Raw genomic sequence first — 17,822 nt, forward strand, 5'->3', positions numbered from 1 at the left:
TCAGGGAATCATAGCCCAAAAGGCTGACTGTTGGTGACCCTGGGTCTGAAAAATGGGTCATGGCCTTAAGCCACCTCCCCACTCCTTCTTGCTTCAGCTTCTTTCTGACGCTCTGCCCGGTTCCCCACTCAGGCTTGCTTTCCATCAGGCTGTGTCATGTTCTGGACCATCCTCCTAATTAATACGTGCCAGGTTCCATGAGCTGACAAGCTTTCAATACAAAGAAACAAACGATACAAGCCAGGACGAAAAGCAGAACAAAATAAAGACAGCAGGGGATGTTTTGAGTGAATAGCATCATGGAATAGGCAAATTTCAGAGACTTTTTGGAAAAGGGAAAACCTGATGTATTAATTAGGAGTCTATTTCAGTAATAAGGCTGCTTGGTGGAAGGTAATGAAAGAAATAAAAGGGGCAGTGGAGGGGACCGTTCAAGCAGAAAGGAAGGGACGTGTAAGGACGGGGGAGAGAATTTATTATTCTTTGTTGTGTTATGAATGCCTGTGTTCTGCTGGCTCCATAAGGCAGGGGACCTGGCCTTTTCTGTTTTGTAAAGCACCATGAATAAAGAGCTTCGGGTATAAATAACAATGTGGTTTCTACCCCCAGGACCCAGTTCAACAGGAAGTACTGCAGCCTTAGCAGCTCCAGCTGGTGGTGGATTTTGGTTTTTCAGGGCATAGACTATTCAGAAGAGCTGTCTGCTGCTGAGATAGGCCACGGTAGGGGTTAAAAACAAGAGGAAGTGCAGCAAAGAAGTGAGGGGCCAAACACCCACAATGAAGAAGAGGCTTGTAGGGCCCAAAGAACTTCATCCAGTCTCAGACAGCCTGGCTCAGGGGGTTTGAGCAAAGGCACTGGGGTCAGGTAGATATGGGCTCGGACCCCAGCACTGCCTCTTGTCAGGCCTTCCAGCTGGTGCTGCTGAGCTGAGAAAAGACAGTCTGCTGCCAGCTTAATTTTCCAAAAGCACAGCTTTGAACATACCTTTCTCTGTTTGGAACTGTCCATAGCTCCCAACTGCCTAGCAGAGGCGGTCCACTGTGCAGTGGGTGAAGCTTGGGCTTTGGGGAGTTTGAATGAGGTACTTAACCTTCCTGAGCCTTGCTTTCTTCTCTGAAGCAAGGATGATAATAGTCCCTATATTATTAGGCTCCTGTAAAAATTAAAGGAGTCAATCTATACAAAGTACTTAGGATATAACAAGCACCCAATTAACATTCATTCTCATTATTGGTTAAGGGACTGCTTGAGAGCAAACCCCAGCTTTCCACTTACTACCAACTGTATGACCTTGGACAAATATCTTTAATTTCTCTGCGCCTCAGTTTCCTTACCTGTAAAGCAGGATTGCTGAGAAGATTAAATAAGTTAATACAGCTAAAGTACCTTGACAAGTTCTTGGTACTCAATGTTAGTTTTATATTACTATGATATTGTTTTCATAATCATCACTGTCATCATTATAATCACCACCACCACTACTACCACCACCACCACCATCATCATCATTTAGACCTGGAGAAAAAAAGAAGTGAATTGGGACTATGCTTGTTGAAGGGCCCCTGAAGTTGTTCTGGGGGTCAAGGAGGGAAGAATGGACTGGAAACTCTTCACCCACCTCTCCACGGAGACTCCTGGCAGCATGTTTATGGGGCATTTATGACCAGGGAGGGGATTCGGGGTGCCGAGCCTAGCTGTTGCCTCTGGCTGCTTTCTCCTGGCCTGTCTGAATCAAATGCAGGGCCCCCACCCAGCCTGGGCCAACTTTGCAGTCGTGAGCATCTCTCATGGCAAGTTTGTTCCAAGACCCTGGTTTGGAGCTCTGTTACTCTGTCCGCCCTGCTTCTCTTTCTGAAAGTGATGACCGTTCACCCATTTTGTGTGATGTTGATGAGGCTGTCAATCAGATGACCCTACCCGCTTGCTACAGAACAAATCAGAATTAGAATCCTTATCAAGGATGCCTGTGAGAGCTGGGGGGAGTCGCTCTCTCTTGCCTTGGGATCAGGGGCTCTCAGGTGCTTGTGAGCCTGGATATGCCCAGGGATTCTTGCTGCCGTGTTGCAGAGTCTGAAAATGAAGCCAAGCAAGGTCAAAGATGGATGGAGCCCTCATGTCATTTGTTTGAGCCACTTGATACAGCCAACTTACTCCCTAAAGCTGATTGAGTTGGGCTTCTGTCACTCATGCTAACCAGTGCAGTGTCTTTATTTGCAACCAAGAGCATTTTGCTTCATTTGCATTTGAACTCATTTCTGTTAGGAATAGTTAGAGGAAAAAAATAGTTGGGGTGGGATTACCTAGGAGTGGGGAAGATGGAGTTAAAACAGAAGACAGAGAAGTAGGTGGTTGCACTGAAGGAGGGGGAGTAAACGAGGAGCAGGGAACAGTCCAACTGTGTCTTACCGATGGAGGGAATGGGGTCTTGTGTAGGAGGAGCAGACAGCACTGATATTGAGGTGAGGTCATGGCGGACATTGCTAAGGACTTTGTCTTGGTTTGCCAGGGCTATATGACAAATACTGCACAATGTGTTGGCTTATAGAACCGAAATTGTCTCCTGGTTTTGGTAGCTAAGAGTCCAACATCAGGGTGTTGGCAGGGCTTGCTCGGTCCTGGAGTCATGCTGTGCTGGTGCTGGCTTGCTGCACTCCTTGGGTTCCTTGGCTTGCAACTCTGCCTCCAGCATGTGGTGAGCTCTCTTTGATCTCCTCCTGTGACCTTCTCTTCTGGCTTCTGGCCTCTACTGACTTCTGCCTCCTATTTCTTTGCTCTTTTGGACTTCAGTCGTATGAATTAAGGCCCACCTGATTCAACTTGACTTCATCTAAATAGGCTCTTTGGAGAGCCTAGTCACAAATGAGTCCACACCTTTAATAATGACATCTTCAAAGGTCCTATTTACAAATGGGCTCACACCCAGGGCAACATGGATTAAGACTTGAACATGTCTTTTGTGGGGTACATGAGTCAATCCCCAACAACCTACAACTTTCTGTGCAGTAGCCCAAGTGTGGTAAATCACTGCTTAGCAATGCTGAGCTCATTAAATAAAAATTGTCCCAAATATCCCAGTCATAAAAGGCAAGTGGGCTTGGATTCACACAGCCCTGGGTTCAGGGCCAGGTTTGGGACATTCTAGCTGAGTGGCACTTGGGAAGTTATTTGACATCTCTGAGCCTCAGTTTCCATTTCTGTAACATAAGGTTAATAATGCCTTCCTCACATAATAGGTGAGGATAATACTATTTCATTAAAGTTTTTCCATACCTCTGGGATCACAAGAGGACATGAGAGAGAGAGAGAGTGCCAACATTTCCATGCAAAAATCAGAAACACATAGAATATGCGGATGAGGAATCAGAGGGAAAAACTTTTTAGCATGCATATTATCTGCAAAAAAGTGTCAATTTATAAGCATATCATTGAAACAGGGAAGGCAGGTCCTGACAAGTGTACAGGTAGTAAAGGATGGGAAATAGAAAAGTATACAGTGCTCTTTATTACTAATTTTAATTATATAAAATATTACTACTAGTAGTACTTTTTTGTTGTTGCTATTTTTCTTGTTTTGTTTTAGTAATGAAACGTTTTTAAGTTATTTTTCTCATGAGAAATGATGCTTTTTTGTCATATATCCGCTGCTCCAGGACTCTAGCTAGCAAGTTGACACAGAGTTGAGAAATGATGTTCGTCTCCCATTTCTGTCCCAGGACAGAGCAGCAGGGTCTGATGGGGGTTGGGAAGTAGCAGCATTGTTGCTGCCACTGAGTCAGGGGAGCAGGTCCTCTGGGTTAGCACTAGCAGTGCTGGATAGTTAGGTCCCCTCTTCAAATGGTTTTCCCACCATTGACTTCCCAGTTGAGGCTCTAGAGGGAACACGAGCTGAGCTGCTTCTGAACCTAGGAGATGCTGCCACAAACTCTCACGGCAAGCCCTCACGTTGCTAAGCCCTGGGACCCTAAACTAACCAGGGACCACGTGTGAGGGCATTGAATTCCCAGGAAAGCAGCTGGGAACTTCAGTCTTGGACCATTGGTTCTTTATATTAAAATGACCTCACTGTGTCCACAGCCTGGGAGGCCTGGGCACATTTAGGTTACAGTTTCTTCTTAACCAGGAAGCATCTTAAAGACAATACCTTATGCTTTATGTATCCAGTGACCAGTATAGTGCCTGGGACAGGGTACAGATGTCCAATAATTGTTTAGTGAATAAGTCTTAACAAATGTTGTCTACCTAGTAACGACATAGGTAAGGGGCTTATTCATTTACAGGTTGACCTAGAAATAGACAATCTGATACGTTAGTCCCGTGACCCATTCATGAGACCTTGACAAGCAACCACCTACAGTAACAGAAGCGCCTCACCTGGGAAATGCAAGTCCTAAGGTTTGGGCTCTGCATCACCTCTGTCTGTGGGGACTTAGGTGAGCTAGCCACCCTCTCTGGGGTTCTCCTTCCTGGTCTGTAAAATAAAAAGGTGAGACAAGATGATTTGTGAGACATCTTCCAGTTCTCAGTTCAGGTCATGGCAGGAACACTGGGATGTGGTATGTGGACCTCATGATAAAAGGAGATTCCAGGAAAGATGCCAGCTGACTCCTGTCCCACCGTCTCCATTTGATTTCAGAGTAATTGCCAGACCAGGTGAATGCTTCTTTGCCATCCTGGGATCTCATTATCTTTCAATAAAGTATTAGTTCTAATGTTTAAAGAGTTTTTTTACTTACATAAAATTATAAACTATAGATATTCATAAAGAAGAAAATTAAGATTCCATAATCCCCAAATCCAGTGATTACCTCTGTTAGCTTTTTGGTATATATATCCTTCCAGATGTTTTCTACGAATATATTTGCTTTTTTTTTTTTCAATAGGACCATGTTATACATCACTAGTTACAGTTTGATCTTTTAGGATTTTAGGATTAGTCTTACTGCCTTATTAGTTTTTTGGTTATTTTTCTTTTTTTCCCATCTTCAAGGTCTAGTCATAACTTTCTCTAATTCTGGCTTTTTGTAAACACTGTGGACAGGGGTTCACCTCAGTGGCCAAAAGAGAGTTCAGAAAGTCAAAACAGAGAGAGCTCTTTGTGGGTCAAAGCCGGAGGGATTTTCACCCAGGTATTTCTTATTTCTCTTACTCTTGTTTCTTGACTTGCCTGCTGAGCCATTTCATGTCTTTTCAGCCTGGTATTTGGGGCCAGGTCTACTTCAGTGTCCTGAACAGGAGCATCATTGAAGTTTTCCCTGGAATAAGAACTATTTGACATATACTAATAGCAAATTAGAACCCTCAGCTCTAAAAATTCAGATTGATAAAGGCTCCAAGCTAACAATGAGGTAGTGATTTATAGTTTACAAAAAGTTTAGAATGAGGCCCATCAGAGCATTTAAAATAGCACTAAAATCACTCCCAGTACCTGTTACGAATGCACCTCCATCCCAAAGAGCACGGGGGTCTGATTAGGAAAACGCCTAAACAAACAAACAAACAAACAAATGTGTATATATATATATATATATATGTATATATATATATATAGTCCCTTCTCTTTGGTCAAATTGTTATTGCCATTGATAATAACTGAGAGATACCAAAGGCAGCAGTGTGCACTGCACGGAGAGAACTCTGTTGTAAATAAAAATCTATTTTGTTCATAAGCACTATATTTTAGAAGAGTTCTTTAGGTCTTAGTTATTTTTCTGTCCTTTACTAGACTACATAAAGCAAAATCTTTCTGTATTTAGCCTTCCTTTCATTATTATGCCAGCAGTAAAAATGCATGCCGCACTTTCTAAGAAAAGTGGCGGGGGAGGGTGACAGACCGCGTCATCCATGTGGCTTCTTCCCATGTAATGGTGGGGGTCTCGAAGAACTCGAAATAGATTGATTTAAAAGCAACACGAGGGTCTAAGATTTGGGAAACTGATTTTCAAATGTGTGCTTTAAATTATAAAATTTAATTTCATGTGTTTTAAATTTTAAAAGGTAATTTTGTGTTTCCGGAAATTTTCAATTGTGCTAACAGCCTTTATTTTACTTAAGATGTCATTCCTTTTGAATGAAATTTACAAATGGTACTAATTACAGTTTAGATCCACCCAAATGTGGAGAAACAAAGGTTGTAAGAGAGTAATGAGAATATTCGTTCAGCAGATTATTATTATTACTATTATTTAGTTTCTTCTGTGAACCAGGCCCTGTGCTGGGTGCTGGGACACCAGAGAAGAACAGGGCAGAGTCCCAGCCCCACAGGAGTTCACAGTTGGCGGTGAGAAGGACGATGCTAACACAGTAGGGCCACGATAGGGTGTACTCTGAGGCTATGGGTGTCCTCCTTGGCTGAGGTCATGCTTCAGAGGCAGTGACATCTTAGTGGAAAGCTAAAGACATGGTCAGGATCGGGGGTGGGGAGGGTCAAGGAAGAATGAATAAGGCAGAGGGAACCACAAATGCAAGTCCCAGAGGCTTTGGAGAAATCACGGTGAATTTGAGACACTGACAATAGAACAGAATAGTGGGAATACGGAGGCTGGGGAGTAGGGGAAACGTTTGAGAGATGAAGTAGGAGAGAAGCCTGGGAAGTCAAGCCATGGAGTTTGCACTGTATCTAGAGGGAAATGGGAGAGCCCCTAGAAGATTTTAAGGAGTGCAATAGGATCAGTTTTGTGTGGTACAGCCAGGAAGGGAGTAAAAGAGAAGAGAAAGGCAGAGAGAATAAGCTCAGTTGCAGTTGGTCTTATTAGGGAGCAAAATGCACTGCCTAAAGTGGTGGAATCCATTTTTATTAAGTAAATGATGACCACATAGGTAGAACTTTCCCCGTACAACATTTTGTCTGTTAAGAAAGCAAAGCAACTTAATCATAAAAACTGTTAATAAATAAATTTTTTATCCTGGCTCTAGTACCTGAAAACAGTGAAATATGAGACTAGACTTTAGCATCTTCCCTTACATTGAAACCTTTGTGTGGCTAAGGTCCTTATATTAAAAGGAACGTCTTTCATTTCATATACTTGCAGTAGTCAGGCCTAATGAAGGGTGATGTTTGAGCGTTTCAAACCAAAGTCCCTCAGTTCAAGTTAAGCAACTTGTTATTTTGAGCAATTGAGACAGGTATTTGCATATGTAAGAAAGCACAGTTTTTTGAACCAGCCCATTATACAACCACACTTATCCCTGCAGGTAATGAACTGCTGTAAATGCAGAATTAAATATAATCCAGGATTCTCTGTGTGTGCATGTGCAGGCAGACCAGTGAGAAACAGGTTCACTTGTTAGGGACAATAAGTGCCTTCCTCTTCACCTGCCCCTTATGAATTATTTCTGCCATCAATTCCAAATCAAGAAAAACACTTATCTCCTAACTCATGCTATCAGAGAAGTACTAGAAGAGTTAGTATTGAGATCAACTGTACAAAGATGTGTTGGAGTGAGCCGTGAGAGTCTACTGGTGTAGCATGTAGAAATAGAGCATTCTCTATGTTCCCTTTTCTTTTCTCCCCACATCCTACTCTAAGTATTTCATTCATTCATTCACTCACTCACTCATTCAATCAACTTTTTAAGGCTCCTATTACATCTGCATTTTGAATATTAGAAATGGAATATCACCGTGCTCTCCAACAGTAGACAAGTGGCTGGGGAATTAGAATTCTTCATGGAAAGTCAGAAAAGTGTTTGTGTTTGTGTCACACTGATCTCCATCTCTTCTCAGTTCTAAGAAGCAGCACAGCTCTGGAGCCAGTCTGCCCTGGACTTGAATCCCAGCTCTGCCACTCACAGACCTTAACAAGTTATTTCCCCTCTCTGAGCCTCATTTTCCTTATCTGAAAATAGAAATCTTAATAAAACCTACCTAATATGATTGTTATGAGGATTAAATGAATTAAGATACATGTAGTGCCTAGAAAAAAGCCTGGTATATAAGAAGTGCTTAATCAATTTTAGTTATTATCATCACAAATGCCTACTATCAAGGCCTGGAGTTCTGAGCTAGGAATCATTTACTGTGTGCCTACTATGTGCAGGGCAACACCCTAGCTGCTGTAAGGGGACCCAAGGGTAGGCATTGCAAACTAGCAGGAAAATGAGACCTGTATGCAGGTGACCACAGGTAAAATGCATGTGCTAGAGTCTGCAGGCCTGCTGAAGAATGTTTGCCTTAGCTATCTATTGCTGTGTAATAAACCACCACAAACTTGGTGGCTTAAAACAGCCTACATTTATTATCGCATAGTGCCTGTGGGTCAAGAACGTGAGCAAGGCTTATCTGGGTCCTCTGCTTCAGGGTCTTACCGGCTACATTCAAGGTGTTGACCAGAACTGGGAACTCATTTGAAGGTTCAGCAGGGGAAGAGTCATCCTGTTAAGTGCACATGGTTGTTGGCTGAATTCAGTTCCTTGAAGGCTGTTGGATTAAGGGCTCCAGTTCCTAGCTAACTGTTGGCCTTCAGTTCCTTTTCTCTTGGGACTACCCAGCATGGCAGCTTACTTCATCAAGGTATGCAATCCAAGAATGCAATAGAGAGAGAGTCTGCTAGCAAGATGGAAATCACAAACTTATATAACCTAACCACAGAAGGTAATTGTTCTAGTTTGCTAATGCTGCCAGAATGCGAAACACCAGAAATGGATTGGCTTTAATAAAAGGGGGTTTATTTAGTTACACAGTTACAGTCTTAAGGCCATAAAGTATCCAAGGTAACACATCAGCAATCGGGTACCTTCACTGGAGGATGGCCAATGGTGTCCGGAAAACCTCTGTTAGCTGGGAAGGCACGTGGCTGGCGTCTGCTCCAAAGTTCTAGTTTCAAAATGGTTTTCTCCCAGGACATTCCTCTCTAGGCTGCGGTTCCTCAAAAATGTCACTCTTAGTTGCTCTTGGGGCATTTTTCCTTCTCCGGAGCAAAAGTCTGCTTTCAACAGCTGTCTTCAAACTGTCCCATCATCTGAAGCTCCTCTCTCAGCTCCTGTGCATTCTTCAAAGTGTCCCTCTTGGCTGTAGCTCCTCTTCAAAACATCACTCACAGCTGCGCTCAGTTCCCTCTGCCTGTCAGCTCATTTATATGGCTCCACTGACCAAGGCCTGCCCTGAATGGGTGGGGCCCCACCTCCATGGAAATATCTCATCAGTTATCACCTACAGTTGGGTGGGGCGCATTTCCGTGCAAATCTAATCAGCATCAAAACGTCTGCCCCACAAGACTGCATCAAAGAATATGGCTTTTTCTGGGGGGCATAATACATTCAAACTGGCGCAGTAATTATCTGCTCAAGGTAGTGAGGGAAGCAAAACTCTACTCAGCACCAGGCTCTCTAATGCTCTCAGCCGCCATGCACTGCACCCCCTGCCAACAGACACATGAGGACCCAAAATCTTTATGTCTCCACAGTGGTTTCTTCAGAGTTAGTTTCTGAGAAGGGGCCAGAAGCTCAGCTTAATTTGCCATCCTGTCAGTAACCAGGAGCTCAATGTCAGTAATTCATATATTACTCTTAGCTCCGTCAACAGATGTGGTACTCTGCCAAGATCTCTCAAATCCCCCTGACTGGTTCAGGGCATCCTACAGGACTTGCTCCCAATAGTTCATATCTGCAGCTTACTTCAGAGAATTACCCTTGGTGCAATGGAACCACTTGTTTCAAAGCCAAAAGAGCCTGGGAACTTAGAAATCCCCATGGTATCCTGTGGCCAATGACTGACTGGTACAGGAGTATAAAACTCTCTTGGCTTCAGGTAGGATAAAGTCTGCCAGATAATTTATTCTTGAAAACTCCCTTGGGGTTCAGATTGAGACTGGACTTAATTTTAAATCACACCCTAACTTTGCTTATTTTCATTCTCTATTTTCCTTTATCCACTCCCTTACCAGTTTCTCTTAGGGATGCTTTATTAATAAATTACTTGCACACAAATCCTCTCCTTGGAGTCTGCTTCCTGGAATCCTGCCCAAGGTATTTGGTGCCACAAGTAGTTCCGGGAAGCTTTCATAAGGATAGGATTCTGGGTTCAGATCATTCACCAGCAAGATGGAAACAGGGATCCCATCTGTTCTAGTTTGCTAATGCTGCTGGAATGCAAAACACCAGAAATGGATTGACTTTTATAAAAGGGGGTTTATTTGGTTAAACAGTTACAGTCTTAAGGCCATAAAGTGTCCAAGGTAACACATCAACAGTCGAGTACCTTCACTGGAAGATAGCCAGTGGCATCCAGAAAACCTCTGTTAGCTGGGAAGGTATGTGGTTGGCATCTGCTCCAAGTTCTGGTTTCAAAATGGCTTTCTCCCAGGATGTTCCTCTCTAGGCTTCAGCTCCTCAAAAATGTCACTCTTAGTTGCTCTTGGGGCATTTGTCCTCTCTTAGCTTCTCTGGAGCAAAAGTCTGCTTTCAAAGGCTGTCTTCAAACTGTCTCTCATCTGCAGCTACTCTCTCCTCTCAGCTCCTGTGCATTCTTCAAAGTGTCCCTCTTGGCTGTAGCTCCTCTTCAAAATGTCACTCTCAGCTGCACTGAGTTCCTTCTGTTTATCAGCTCATTTATATGGCTCCAGTGATTTAATTTAGACCCACCCTGAATGGGTGGGGTAACACCTCCATGGAAATGATCCAATCAGAGTCATCACTCACAGCTGAGTGGGGCACATCTCCATGGAAACCCTCAAAGAATTACAATCTAATCAACACTGATACATCTGCCCACACAAGATTACATCAAAGGTAATGGTGTTTGGCGGAACATAATACATTCAAACCGGCATACCACCCCTGGTGATAAATGCATTCTGTATCTTTGTATAGTTGCAATTACTAAGAATTTCACATTTTGTGAACTGTGATGGTTACAGATGGATGAGATGTACTGGCTTGTGCACTATATCTAGCTTTTGAGAAATACAGGGAAAATAATAATTTTATAATTGCTATGGAATTGGGTGGAATTAGGATTCAGCAGGTCCAAGAGCATATAAGAAGTCTGCATGAAGAGGGGGCTTAGACCCCTCTATTATCCATCAACCAGTGCATCACCATCTGCTCCCACCTATGACCTCATGGAGAGTACCCTATAACCAGCTGATAGAAGAACTATCCCAAGCTTGATTTACAGATGGTGTTCTGGTTTGCTAAAGCTGCCAGAATGCAAAATACCAGAAATGGATTGGCTTTTACAATGGGGTTTATTAGTCCACAAATTTACAGTTCTAAAGTCATAAAAGTGTCCAAAGTAAGGCATCAACAAGAGGATACCTTCACTGAAGAAAGGCCAATGGCATCTGGAACACCTCTGTCAGCTGGGAAAGCATGTGGCTGGCTTCTCTTTAAGCATCTGTGGGTTCTCACTTAGCTTCTCTGGGGCAAACTCTGGGTTTCATCTCTTAGCTTAGCATCTCCAAACATCTGGGTCTGTGTAGGCTCTGAGCTCTCTTGCTCTGTTAGTTTCTTAAGGACTCCAGTAAACTAATGAAGTCCCACTTTGAATGGGTGGGGTCACATCTCGGTGGAAATAATCTAATCAAAATGTCTCATCCACAATTGAGTGGGTCACATCTCCATGGAAACAACCCACAATATGTCTGCACCCACAAGACTGGATTAAAAGAACTTGGCTTTTGTGGGGTTCATAATAAATCAAAACCACCACAGATGGGTTAGCTCAGTATATTGGTGCAAACTGAAAAATGGGCTGCTGCTGCTCTATAGCCTCACTAAGGGATCCTCTTAAGATACCAATGAAGAGAAATCATTGAAATGGGCAGAGCTTTGAGCATTGCACCTGCTCATCTACTTTGTATGGAGAGAAAAGTGGCCCAAAGTAAGGATATATATGGACTCATAGGCAGTGGTAAATGGCTCCACTGTTTGGTCATGGAAGAAGCAAGATTGGAAAATCAGGGACAAAGAGGTTTGGGTGAAGAGGACCTATGAGAGTGGGCACAAAATACAAAGATTCTCGTGTCACACATCACACCCACCAGAGAGCATTCACTGCAGAAGAGGCATTGAGCAGGATGAGGTGGCAGGTGACTCATCCAGTAGATGTCATCCATCTCTGTTCTAGCTTCCCATATTTTCCCAATAGGCCCACGAATGTAGTAGCTATCATGATAGACATGAAGGCTATTCATGAGTCCAAAGCATGTACTCCTTCTCAACAAAACTGGTTTAGCTGCCACTGCTGCGGGTATCTGAACTGTGAACAACAAAGACTTACTCTGAACCCCCAATATGGTGCCATTCCTCCAGGAGACCAACCAGACCAAACTAGAGGCAAGCTAATTATGTAGGACTCTTTTTACCTTAGAAAGGACAGCATTTTGATCTTTCTGTGATTGATACAAATTCTGGGTATAGATTTGTCTTTTCTGCGTATAGTGCTTTAGCCAGAGCCACTACTCGAGGCCTGAGAATGCCTGATTCACTGGCACAGAATTTCCCACAAAATTCTGTCACTGACCAAGGGCCCCATTTATTAGCAAAGGAGGTATAGTGGTGGGTACATAACTATGAGATCTACTGGTCCCACAACAGACCACACCATTCAGAACATTCTGGACTGATACACTGTAACCCCCTTTTGAAAGCACGTCTATTCACTAATTAAGAGATGATACCCTATCTTGAAGGGCACTATCCTTCACAATGCAGTGTATACCTTAAACCAGTAGTAATTACATTGTGTTGTGTGAGTTGAAAACATGGGCCTGAGAACCAAAAGGTGTAAACAGGAGTAGCCCAGCTTGCTATCACTCCCCATGGCCTTCTTGGGGAATGTGTGCTTCCCATCCTCACAAGTCTAGTGCATCAGGTCTATTTTTTATTTTATTTTTACAAACAAACACTATCCCTTCCCCTCTCTCCATTCCTCTAACCCCAGTAACCTCTAATCTGCTTTCTATTTCTGCAAACTTGCTATTTCTAGTCATCTCTTATTAGTGGTGTCATACACTTTTGTCCTTATACGTCTCGTTTATTTAATTGAAAATAATGTTATCAAGGTTCCTCCTTCTTGCACCAGGTCTCATAACTTCATTTTTTCTTATGGCTGAATAATAAGAAATAAGAATACATAAAGAACTTTTATAATGCAACAATAAAAATGCAAGCAACCCGAGAACCTAAGATGGCGGCTAGGAGAGACAGGGCAAAAAAACACCTCTGTGAAAAGTACTAGATAAAAGCCAGAAAGTGACCCAGAACACCAGTTCCAGTGATGCACCACCTGGACAAGTTCTGCTAAATCCACAGGGACTGTGCACTTCATGAAACTGGGAGTCTGCATTCTGAAATGAGTGAGTGAACCTGCTGAATGTCCAGCAGCCACGCTGTGGTGTGGGGAAACCATGGGTTGGCATTTGGAGGCAGACTAGTTCTTTAAAAAAAAAAAAAAAACCCCAAACGCAGCTGCAGATACAGCAGCAAGAACCATACAGTGAAGTGCGGCAGGAACAGGCTGTGCAAACGCCTCATTATCTGGTGTAGAAGATAGACTTCTGTGGACCCACTGCTAATTGTCTCAGAGTGGGGAGGGCAGAGGTTAGCCAAAAGGGGAAAGAAACCATGCCCCTTGCAGCCAACTTCCCAGCGAGCTGGAAACACTCCTGCCCGGCACTGGAGCCACGGACCAGAGCCACAACAAGGGACCCAGTGTGATGGGAAGTGTTTCCTGCAACACCACCCACATGCCAAAATATTGGGCATGGACAGTGGCCTTTTGCACACCCACAGCTGGTTGTCCCAGAGCTGGGAAGGTGGAGCTGTGCAAAAAGGGGGAGGTTAACATGACCCATTCAGCCATCTTTACAGCAGGCTGAGAACGCCCCTGCACAGCCCAGTGGCCCAGGGCTTTCCTTGAGGGATGGTGTGCAATTGTGATGTAGCACAGCCTTCCCCCAGCAGAGGCCCTGGAAGGGTACTGCTGGGAAGAGGGACCCACTCAGAAATCCCAGGGACCCTATGCCAATACCGAGGACTTTTGGGTCAGCGTCAGAGACAATCTGTGGCGAGACTGAAATGAAGGTTTAAACTCTTGCAACAGCCTTAAATCTCCAGGAACACCTGGGAGGTTTGATTATTAAAGCTGCCCTGCCTCCCCAACTGCTCAGACACACGCCCCACATTCAGGGTGGACAGCACCAACAACACACCCAAACTTGGTGCACCAATTTGGCCCCACAAGAACCAGACCCCCACACACCACAAAGACAAAGTTGGGGAGAACTGACTTGAGGGGAATAGGTGACTTGTGGACACCATCTACTGGTTAGTTAGAGAAAGTGTACACCACCAAGCTGTAGATCTGACAGCCCCAAGGGGGCTGCTGCAGATCGGGACACTAAACCTCACAGGATCCAGGCTCAGGCATGGGAGAGAGGGGTTTGAATAATTCTTCATATCCTAAAAGAACATTATCAAATAAAGCAAATGCCAAGACAACAGAAAATTTTAAAGCATATGAAAAAAACAGATGATATGGGTAACCCAAACCCAAACACCCAAATCAAAATATCAGAGGAGACACAGTACTTGGAGCAATTAATCAAAGAACTAAAGACAAACAATGAGAGCATGGCACAGGATATAAAGGACATGAAGAAGAGCATGGCACAGGATATAAAGGACATGAAGAAGAGCATGGCACAGGATATAAAGGACATGAAGAAGACTCTAGAAGAGCATGAAGAAATTGCAAGAGTAAGTAAAAAAATAGATGATATTATGGAAATAAAAGAAACTGTTGACCAAATTAAAAAGATTCTGGGTACTCATATTACAAGATTAGAGGAAGCTGAACAATGACTCAGCAACCTCGAGAACCACGGGATGGAAAATGAAAGAACAAAAGAAAGAATGGGAAAAAAATTTGAAAAAATCGAAATGGATCTCAGGGATATGATAGATAAAATAAAACATCCAAATAGAAGACTCATTGGTGTCCCAGAAGGAGAAGAGAAGGGTAAAGGTCTAGAAAGAGTATTCAAAAAAATTGTTGGGGAAAACTTCCCCAACCTTCTACAGAATATAAATACACAAAGCATAAATGCCCAGCGAACTGGAAATAGAATAAATCCAAATAAACACACTCTGAGACATATTCTGATCAGACTGTCAAATACTGAAGAGAAGGAGCAAGTTCTGAAAGCAGCAAGAGAAAAGCAATTCACCACATACAAAGGAAACAACATAAGACTAAGTTGTGACTACTCAGCAGCCACCATGGAGGCGAGTAAGCAGTGGCATGACATATTTGAAATTCTGAGAGAGAAAAATTTCCAACCAAGAATACTTTATCCAGCAAAACTCTCCTTCAAATTTGAGGGAGAGCTTAAATTTTTCACAAATAAATGTTGAGAGATTTTGCTAATAAAAGACCTGCCCTACTTGAGATACTAAAAGAGCCCTACTGACAGAGAAACAAAGAAAGGAGAGAGAGATATAGAGAAATTTAACAGACATATATAGAACATTGCATCCCAAATCACTAGGATATACGTTCTTCTGAGTGATCACGGAACTTTCTCCAGAATAGACCATAGGCTGGGACATAAAACAAGCCTCAATAAATTTAAAAAAATTGAAATTATTCAAAGCACATTCTCTGACCACAGTGGAATACAAGTAGAAGTCAATAACTATCAGAGACTTAGAAAATTCACAAATACCTGGAGGTTAAAATGAGGGGGAGATGAAAACATTCCCAGATAATCAAAAGCTGAGGGACTTCATCACTAGTAGATCAGTCCTATAAGAAATGCTAAAGGGAGTTGAGCAGGCTGAAAGGAAAGTACACTGAACAATTGACTGAAACCACATGAAGAAATAAAGATTTCCAGTAAAGGTCACATGGTAAATATAAATACCAATACTACTGTATTTTTGATTTGTAACTCCACTATTTACTTCCTACAGGATCTAAAATACATAAAGTATAATGATAAATCAGTGGTTTTGGACTCAATTTAAAATATGTAATTTTTGACAAGAAGTACATAAAGGTGGGAGAATGGAGGAGTATAGGGACATAGTTTATGTGTCCTATTGAAGTTGAGTTGGTATCAAAGAAAACAAGATTGTTACAGACTTAAGATGTTAAATTTAAGCCCCACAGTAAACACAAAGAAAATATCAGAGAATATGATCATAGAGATGAAAAGTAGAGTATGGGTTACAAGAAGTGGGGGAAGGGGCAATGGGGAGTTAATAAGAAATGAGTGTAGGGTTTCTGTTTGGGGTGAAGGGAAATTTCTAGTAATGGATGGTGGGAAGGTGATGGCATTAGTAACATTGTGAATGTGATTAATTCCACTAAATGGAATGCCTGGGAGGGGTTGGAATGGGAAGATTTATGCTGTAGATATGTTACCACAATTGAAAAAAAAAAAAAGACAGTCTAAATAGATAATAACAATTAAATGCCATAGATGATCCTGGACAAGATCTAAGAATACAGGAGAAAAGGCTCAAAAGGATACAATTGGGACATAGGGAAAAAAATGAAATATAGAATGTAAGCTTTGTATCAATGTTAAATTTCTTGAACTTCTTAACTATGCTTAATGTGATTACATAAATGAATATTCTTGTTCATAGGAAATGTATATGTGAATTGTATTATTTGATCAAGGATGTGTGCAACTTGCTCTCACATGTTCAGAAAGAGAAATAGATGATGGATGATAGATACAGAGGGAAAGAAAGCAATGGTAAAGTGATAAATCATTAAAGTTGGTAGATCAGGGTATCGGTGGAGGGAAGCTAGGGTATGCTGGAGTTCTGTTTATGGGGTTTGTATTATTTTAGCAACTGTTCCTGTAAGTTTGAATTTATTTAAAAAAAAAAATACAAACAACCCAGTTAAAAAACAGGCAAAGGATTTTAATAGACATTCTCCAAAGAAGATATACAAACAGCCAACAAACACATGAAAAGATGCTGAACATTCCATTGTGTGTATGTACCACATTTTGTTTATCATTCATTTGTTGGTGTGCAAGTATCTGTTTGCCAACCTGTTTTCACTCTCTTAGATATATGCCTAGGAGTGGGTTTTCCAGGTCATATGGTAATTCTACATTTAACTTTTACAGGAAACTTCGTATTGCTTTCCACAGTGGTGTACCATTTTACATTCCCAGCAACAACGCACCAGAGTTTCAATTTCTCTGCATTCTCTCCAACACTTGTTATTTTCTCTGTTTTTAATAAAAGCCATTCTTGTGGGTGTGATGTGGTTTCTCATTGTGGTTTTAATTTGCATTTCCCTAATGGCTAATGATGTTCAGCATATTTTCCTGTGTTGATTGGCTGTTTTATATCTTCTTTGGAGAATGTCTATTAAAATTCTTCGCCTGTTTTTTAATTGGGTTGCTTGTATTTTTGTTGTTACATTATAAAAGTTCTTTATACATTCTGGATATATGGTTATAGCCAATATATGGTTTGAAACTATTTTCTCCCATTCTGAAGGTTATCTTTTTACTTTCTTGATAATTTCCTTCAATGGACACAAGTTTTTAATTTTGATGAAATAAAATTTATCTATGGTTTATTTTGTTGCTTGTGCTTTGGTGTCATATCTAAGAATCTGTTGTCAAATCACAGGTAGTGAAGATTTGCCCCTATGTTATCCTCTAAGAGTTTTATAGCTTTAGCTTTTATATTTAGGTCCTTCACCCATTTTGAGTTGATTTTTGTATATGGTGTGAGGTATGGCTCTAACTTCATTCTTCTACATATGGATATCCAGTTTTCCCAACACTATTTGTTGAAGAGACTATCCTTTCCCACTGCATGTATTTACGTAGCACCCTTGTCAA

The sequence above is a fragment of the Choloepus didactylus genome, chromosome 4 (genome assembly GCF_015220235.1).
Source record: "Choloepus didactylus isolate mChoDid1 chromosome 4, mChoDid1.pri, whole genome shotgun sequence".
NCBI lineage: Eukaryota > Metazoa > Chordata > Mammalia > Pilosa > Megalonychidae > Choloepus > Choloepus didactylus.